The sequence below is a fragment of the Sinocyclocheilus rhinocerous genome, unplaced genomic scaffold (assembly GCF_001515625.1).
Source record: "Sinocyclocheilus rhinocerous isolate Xijiao unplaced genomic scaffold, SAMN03320098_v1.1 scaffold135, whole genome shotgun sequence".
Lineage (NCBI taxonomy): Eukaryota > Metazoa > Chordata > Actinopteri > Cypriniformes > Cyprinidae > Sinocyclocheilus > Sinocyclocheilus rhinocerous.
In genome coordinates this window covers 332,885-340,636 of record NW_015632028.1, presented here as the reverse complement: position 1 = coordinate 340,636, position 7,752 = coordinate 332,885, and the positions used below count along the sequence as shown (strand labels likewise).

Genomic DNA, 7,752 nt, shown 5'->3' with positions numbered 1-7,752 from the left:
TTTTTCCAAATTCAATCCTTGATTCAAATTTCTCATAAGCTTAATTGATTTGGTCTAAAGAGAGAAGAATTAATGACTATTTTTGTTTGAAGACTACATATAAAATAGCTACCAAAATAAATGTTGGTAACTGCAGCTTGACTAAAAGATGCCAAAAATGCAATGACTTTTCGTCGACTAAAACTATGAAAGACTCAAATGACTAAAATGTGACTAAGACAATTAAGCATTTTCGTCTCAAGATAAAGACTAAGACTAAATCAAAAATGCCTGTCAAAATGAACACTGCATACAGTACATATTCACATATGAATATTCATAAACTACTGATCTGTTAAGCACTAGATAATGTTAATGACTGACATGGTTATTATAAAATGTTGGCAACATACGTGTTTATCAGATGTTCATTGAAAATGTTAAACAAGGAAAATACTACAACATTTCTTGAGTCTGATGTTTTTGAATTCTGTAGTCATTTCTATTCAGTTTTAATGTTGCTTTTGCTCAAATGCATGCTCCATACTGTATGTTGTAGTGACATTTTTACCATATTTCATAATTTTAACATTTCATAATTTAAACACAATGCATTTACACTGATCTAACCTTGGTTTTACTGTTGAATATGGCTCTACTGCAAATAGCACTGTGTGGTTATTACGCTAGAACTACGGTACATTCTCAAGGGTATTTCTTTGCATGCATTGAGAAACTCTGAGAGTTATGTTAAATGAGGCCTGAGACGAGACGAGATAAAGCAAACGAGAGACATGGAGGCAAGAGCACTGCCGTGTAGCGTGAGGTTCTGTGAAGGTGAATAGTGCACCTGTCCTGCTCTCTCACAAAGTCCTCATTGTTCCACGTCGCTCACCTGTCCGTGGGTAAAGGGGCCAAGCGACAGACCTGATTTACCCTGGATTCCAGCACCCCGCCTCGGCTGACCCTCCCTCTCTGACCCCGTAACCTCTCCGATAATCCCACCAAAACCTCTCCGTGCTAATGCTCTTGCTTTCCACTGCAGAATAGGTGATAGACTAGGTCATACAGTAGTATGTCTAATGTATGGTATTTATGGGTTAATCTTACAGAATATGTCATAAGGTGCACTGACATTGTTTTCATGATAAACTAATTTTTAAAGTAAGGTAATTAAGATACATTTTGTAATGATATTCTTAATGATTCTCATTACAGTTTAAAAAACAAATACTACAATGCAATGGTAGTATTAAATGCAGTACAACAAATGGTTCAAAAATTATTTTTTTTCCCCACAGAATTTAAATCTTGCTATTTAAATTTGTGTGTGTGTGTTTTGGCGTGTGTGAGGGTTGTCATATTTTGCCACAAAATCAGAAGAAAGAAATAAAAATCATATTTTGCTTTAAGAAAATAAAGCACATTTGTAGAACATTTTCGATGTTTTTAAATGACATTTAAGCACATTTTTATGTAAACTTGTTTACTCTGCGGAAAAAAAAAAAATCTATCCATCCATCCTGTGGATTAAACAAGCTTCCACAGAAATGTGTTTAAGGGTGTACTCACGCTAGGCACGGTTGCCTTGAACCGAGTGTGATTATATAAAAATGTGCGTCCCTGTCATTGGATTGCAATCGGATAAGGGGCGTTCGAATATCTAGTCTAAGTCCATAGACTGTGATCTAGTTTCAGTATGGCAGCCGCAGTGGATGGATAGACTACCAAAATGCGAACTAACGATCTGAAACAATGGACGGTTGCCTTGAACCGAGCCCGAGCGCGATTATCCCCCCTCCCCACTCCCCCACTGGCCTGCACTCACACTTGCACTAAACTTTCCAGGCCGGAGCACGCTTACGTCATGTATGAGATAACGGAGAAAACCACTTTTGCTAATATTCTTCCGAATAATTAATTTATAATTTATGTTGGGCATTGATTTTCACTTGTATGTATCAGAGAATTATTACTGAGGCAGCTGACGTTAATTAAATAATTTGCCGCTTAACTCGCAAACTACATTTCCTGTTCATCAATAAGGTGAGAACCAGAGCCATTATAAACCTAAATATACTTGATTGAATTAAATTAATTGAAGTGTAGTGTAGTAGTAGTAGTAACAGAATATGTTTGCGGTCGTAATGACAGTAGCGCACACAAAACAGTATCTGTTCCGTGCTCTGGCGCGGTTAGCGCTCACACTGAATGCGTACCGCGCCCGAGCACAACCGAAACATGCCCTGGCCTACCTTTTCCAACCGGGCCAGGGATGACTAAACGAACCTCACCCGAGCGCGGCACGGAATGCTCACACTAGTCAAACGCGCTCGGGCACGGTTCAAAACGCCTAGTGTGAGTACACCCTAAATGTCATTAAAATGCAAAAAATATTTTCTTAAAGCAAATTTTAAAAAAAATATTTTCTTAAAACAAAATATAATTTCCGATTTCTTTCTTTTGATTTTGTGCTAAAATACCACCCAAACATGATCTTGAGAGGTTTTGTGAGATTTACCCATTGAAAGTATGAAAGACATCCGTGAAAGCACACATACGTTGCCAGTTTAGAACAACATTTAGAATGACAATCAACGGACAGTTTCTTAATGTTTAACATTATGTAAATGTGATCCGTTTGCGATGATTATCAGCTGTTTAAAACAGAAAACAATGCGTTCCAGATGGTAGATGAATCATGCTCAAGTGATGGTCAAAATAAATAAATAAACTAATCGTATATAAATAAAATCACAACTAATATACTTACATATACAGTATAGCTAGAAGGACTCCTTTCTTCTTAGTACACACTGCTGCATATCTTGACAGACATGTGAAAATATGCCAGGAACTGCGTGTTCATACAAGCGCACACCTCATGTCCACCCAACCACAACACCCTCCCTACTCTCTCCTGCATCCGTACCTAGCGCCAAGCTCCACATCTTGGGGTTCCCAAGATCCCCTAAGACCCATAAATCCATGCTCCAGGCACCAAGCCAGCAGTGATCTATCAGCTTTAACTACTGCTTGAGCACAGTGCCAGGCTTAGTGCCGTTTTATTTTTACCATGAACTACTGGGGACCTGAAGATACAGGAAAGGAAAGGGGGAGAAATCGAGAATAGGACAGGATTCCGGCTCCGTTCTCTACATCAGCCAAAAGGTAACAAAAACAACCTCTTTTTATCCACTGTTCCTGAGCCGAGTCCAGAGCCCATCCCACTACTGACAGGAAAAAAACCTTCAGGACCCTGGATAGTGGAATTCCAGTGAAGTGGGGTAGTCTTGGAAGAACGCTTGTGCTTTACCATTAATATTTTAGCTGACAGCCAAACTTAATATTTCTATTTGTGTAGATACAGTGGAGTGAGAAAGACACTCAAAGGCATGGAATGATTTACAGAAACAAATAAGTTCATACACAGCATACGGATATCTTTATTTTGAGACTGTGAAACTCTAAAGCTACCTTCATTCAACTATTTTGTGAAATATGGAAGCTCAAAGTAAAATATACCACAGGTAATTATGAGAAAGTAAAAAAAATAAAGTTGCAAATATGAGAAAGTGATTACAACGGGAATTTTTCATACAACTGAAAAATATTCACAATTGCGAGACTATTGCAAATGCAGGATCATCACACAATTATGAGAAACGTAGTATAATGTTGGTTTATGTTCATGTTTTCATGTCTTTTATTTTGTTTTTTTTCTCCACAGTCATGGTTCCTGTCATGTCATGTGTTTCGCTTGCCCTCATGTGATCCTGCTATTGGTTTCTTTGTTCTGTGTGTCATGTTCTGATTGGTTGTCTAGTTCATGTGTCTTGTTCTCATTGGTTGGATTGTGTCATGTGACCCCCTTTGTTTGATTTATACAGCCCTCATGTTGCCATTGTCCACTGTCTAGCTTGGTTTTCGATAAATGCTGTTGGTGAGTTCAAGTTCATTTCATGTTTCTTTGTCAAGCCAAGTATGATCAAGTCAAGTCTGTACACTTCTGGATATCAATAAACTGCACTTGGGTTTCATCACAACTCGCCTACAGTGGACTCTAATGTTACAAGTAGTCGCAACTGTGAGATTGCATATAATCGTAATTGCAAATAAAATTGCAATTACGGGATATATTTGCAGTTGAGAGAAATAATTGCAAATGTGAGACAGTAATGTTGCTATGACAATTCTGAGATATTGTCGCAATTACAAAAAATACAATTGTGGGAAGTATTTGCAAATGTAAATTAAATTAGCTGCAAATGTGTAAATAAAGTCACAATGACAAAGTCACAATTGTGAGAAATACAATAGCTGCAACCGTGAGATTGCATGAAATAGTCAGAACTGAGGGAAATAAAGTTACTGTTGTGAGAAGTCACATTTTGAGAAATAGTCACAATTCAGACATATGGAGTCACATTGCCAGAAAGACGCAATTGTAAAATAAGTCACACTGCAAGAAACAGTCGCAACTGTGAAAAATTTAATCAAACCGTAATAGCCTCAATTGTAAGAAATAAAGTTACAACTGTTAAATAAGACATATTTTGAAAAAGAAAAAAAAAATTCACAACCCATTTACTTCAAAATGTGATATTGTAGTGCATTTCCAACAATTTATTTCCAACGTAAGCCAAATATTTAACAAGAACATGAAGTACGTCACTTTTTGAATAACTGCTGTAAAATTGCATTTAAAAAAACAATTGTGGATGGCAACATGGTAATAATTGTGGATGGCAATTATGGTAATGTTTTGAGTTTAAATGCTACTTTAAATGCACTGGCATTAACTCAGTGGCCATGTAACTAGGAAAGAAACACTTTCAGGTTTAATTATTTCACATTGGCTCACCCTAGAGACTCTCTTATTGTTCAGACTCAACCACAGTCCATCAAAGTTTGTTCAATAGCATGTGCTTCTGCACACTTTGGCAAGAGAACAAAAAATAAGACACTTATGACCTATAGAAATTTGTCAAAAGATCGGTCATGATTTTCCCGCTGTATTTGTTAATACAGAGTTTTGAAAAAAATAACCAGCTGTGCCCCTGACCACTGTGCAGCTGGTGTCATTTTACAACGTTTTTAAAGGGGTCCCACTGTCCTTGTTTCATATTAAACCAACTTAAAATCATACAGACCCACAATAACTTATCACATATAGGGGGACAAAAAAAAAAAAAAAACACTATATGAGGCTGGAAAAAATGAATTCTGGTGGAGCCAGATGGAGAGACAGAGAAAACAATTCCTTCCCACGGAAGGGTGATACAAACTCTGGCTCTATGTGAAGAGTTAGGGAATAAAAAGAACAAAGTGTGTTATTTTAGTGCTCTGTGTGTCTGCCATGTTTTTGGATACAAAATATAGCATATGCGTCTCAAATAAATATGTGATTAATGAGAAACAGTCATATCTCATTGATGTGGTGAAAGCTTGCCACACTAACGGGAAGTTACCACCCATATGCCACTTCTCTCCGGTGCCAGATCATTTGTGGCAGTAGTTTGGCTAAAGATACAATGGCTCATGTGACACGTCTGAAACCTAAGTGAAACTTTATAATTTCAATTTGGATTTACAAGCAGTACAGCCTACGCTGTGTCACTCTCTACTGAGCACCAGTCTGCAACCCATTCTCATTTACTATGATCGCAATGGGATACTAGAGCATACTAGATATTGCACAACAAACACTGATGAGCCACATCATTAAAACCAGCTTCGGTTTTGGCATTCATGTAGATGTTACTTTGACAAGTACCACATACCTAAAGATTGTTGCACACCACGTATACCCCTTCATGGCAATAGTGTTCCCTGATGACAGTGGCCTCTTTCAGCAGGATAATGCTCCTTATCACACTGCAAAAATGGTTCTGGAATGGTTTGAGGAACATGACAAAAGGGGTTCTAGGTTTGCCTCGGCCTCCAAATTCCCCAGATCTCAATCCGATTGGGCATCTAAGGCACATGTTTCAAACTCCACTCCTGGAGAGCCACTGTTCTGCAAGAGCGCAGCTTCAACTAGCTCCAAAACACCTGCCTGAACGTTTCTAGCAATCCTGAAGACCCTGATTAGCTGGTTCAGGTGTGTTTAATTAGGGTTGGAGCTAAACTCAGCAGGACACTGGTCTTCAGGACACCCCTGATCTATGGGATGTGCTGGACCAACAAATCTGATCCATGAAGGCTGGCCCGATCACACAGGAAAGCTACTATAGCTCAGCTTGCAGAAAAACTACATGCTGGCAATGATAGAAAGGTGTCAGAACATGCAGTGTACTGCAGTTTGCTGCTTATGGGGCTGCATAGACACAGACCTGTCAGAGTGCCAATAATGACCCCTGTCCACTGCCGAAAGTAGCTACAATGGGCACATGAGCATCAGAACTGGACCAACGGAAGAAGGTTGCCTGGTCTGATGAATCACTTTTTTTTTAGATCATGTGGGTGACTGGGTGTGTGTGCGTTATTTACCTGGGGAACAGATGCCAGCAGTATGCATTATGGGAAGCAGGCAGGCCGGTGGAGGCAGTGTTGTGCTCTAGGCAATGTTCTGCTGGGAAACCCTGGGTCCTGCAGGCTGTATTCATGTGGATGTTACTTTGACACATACCACCTACCTAAAGATTGTTGCAGACTACAAACACCCGGTCATGGCAGTAGTGTTCCCTGATGATGGTGGCCTCTTTCGGCAGGATAATGCACCTGCCACAGTGTAGAAATTGTTCAGGAATGGTTTGAGGAACATGACAGAGTTCAAGGTGTTGCCTTAGCCTCCAAATTCCCAAGATCTCAATCCAACTGAACATCTATGAGATGTGCTGGACCAACAAATCCAATCCATGGAGGCTCCACCTTGCAACTTGCAGTACTTAAAGGTTCTGCTGCTTCTTGGTGCAGATGCCATAGGACACGTTCAGAGGTCTTGTGGAGTCCATGCCATGTGAAGTAGTATAGCAGTATGGCAATGTGAACATTCCTATATCTCTTTCTTTGCTTCACTTTTTGCATCTTTTTTCCTTGCTGTCTTTTTAAAGACTTAGGTAGCAGCATTCCTGGTCATGGTCAGATTCAACTTCAGATGCATATCAGTTCTCTGCTAATAAACCTTTAAAAGCTTTAAGGATGTATTGCTTACATGAATGTTCACCCCAAACCCTCTATCACTCAAACAGTCCCACAGACACTTATGTCACCAAAGACACTAACGTTGACACTAAGATGTTGCAGATGGCAGGCAATCAATCATAACATGACAGCAAACTATTTCAGGAAGGCACACCGCTCCTGTATACTTTAATGATGACTTTCCCACATATATTCAAACATAAGGGTTTAAGTTAAGTCCTGGTTTGACAGCAGTGCTCTCTTAGCAGGTATGGTCCTACTGTCACCATCTAACGCTCAGAGACATACATATCCATAACCCTAAGAAAATAATAAATGCTATTTATCTATACATTTCTTCTTGCCTAAACCTCATAACATACTATTACAAATAAATATGTACACTGCCAAAATAATAATAATAATAATAATGATGATAATAATAATAAATATGTATATTTTCTGAAGAAAATATGAGCGTATGCTATGATCCACGACTGCTGAAAGCACAACTATTTTTTTTAATTATATAATATTATATAATATTAAATACGATTTCATTTACACAGTAAGGCAATAGCACATCATGACTGCTTTTATATTCATGACTGATTTAGACCAGTGTTATAAGGTAAATTGAAACTGAAA

At 38.6% G+C, this 7,752-nt stretch overlaps 1 long non-coding RNA gene across 1 annotated transcript in view; it reads right to left on the bottom strand.

The window, feature by feature from the left end:
* LOC107742047 (uncharacterized) overlaps positions 1–6,016 on the bottom strand; it is a 45,596-nt gene extending 39,580 nt beyond the window's left edge. Inside the window, exon 1 of the long non-coding RNA XR_001640271.1 lies at positions 5,763–6,016. This is a non-coding gene — a long non-coding RNA (uncharacterized LOC107742047). The remainder of the gene's footprint in view (positions 1–5,762) is intronic.
* Positions 6,017–7,752: the final 1,736 nt, after the last annotated feature.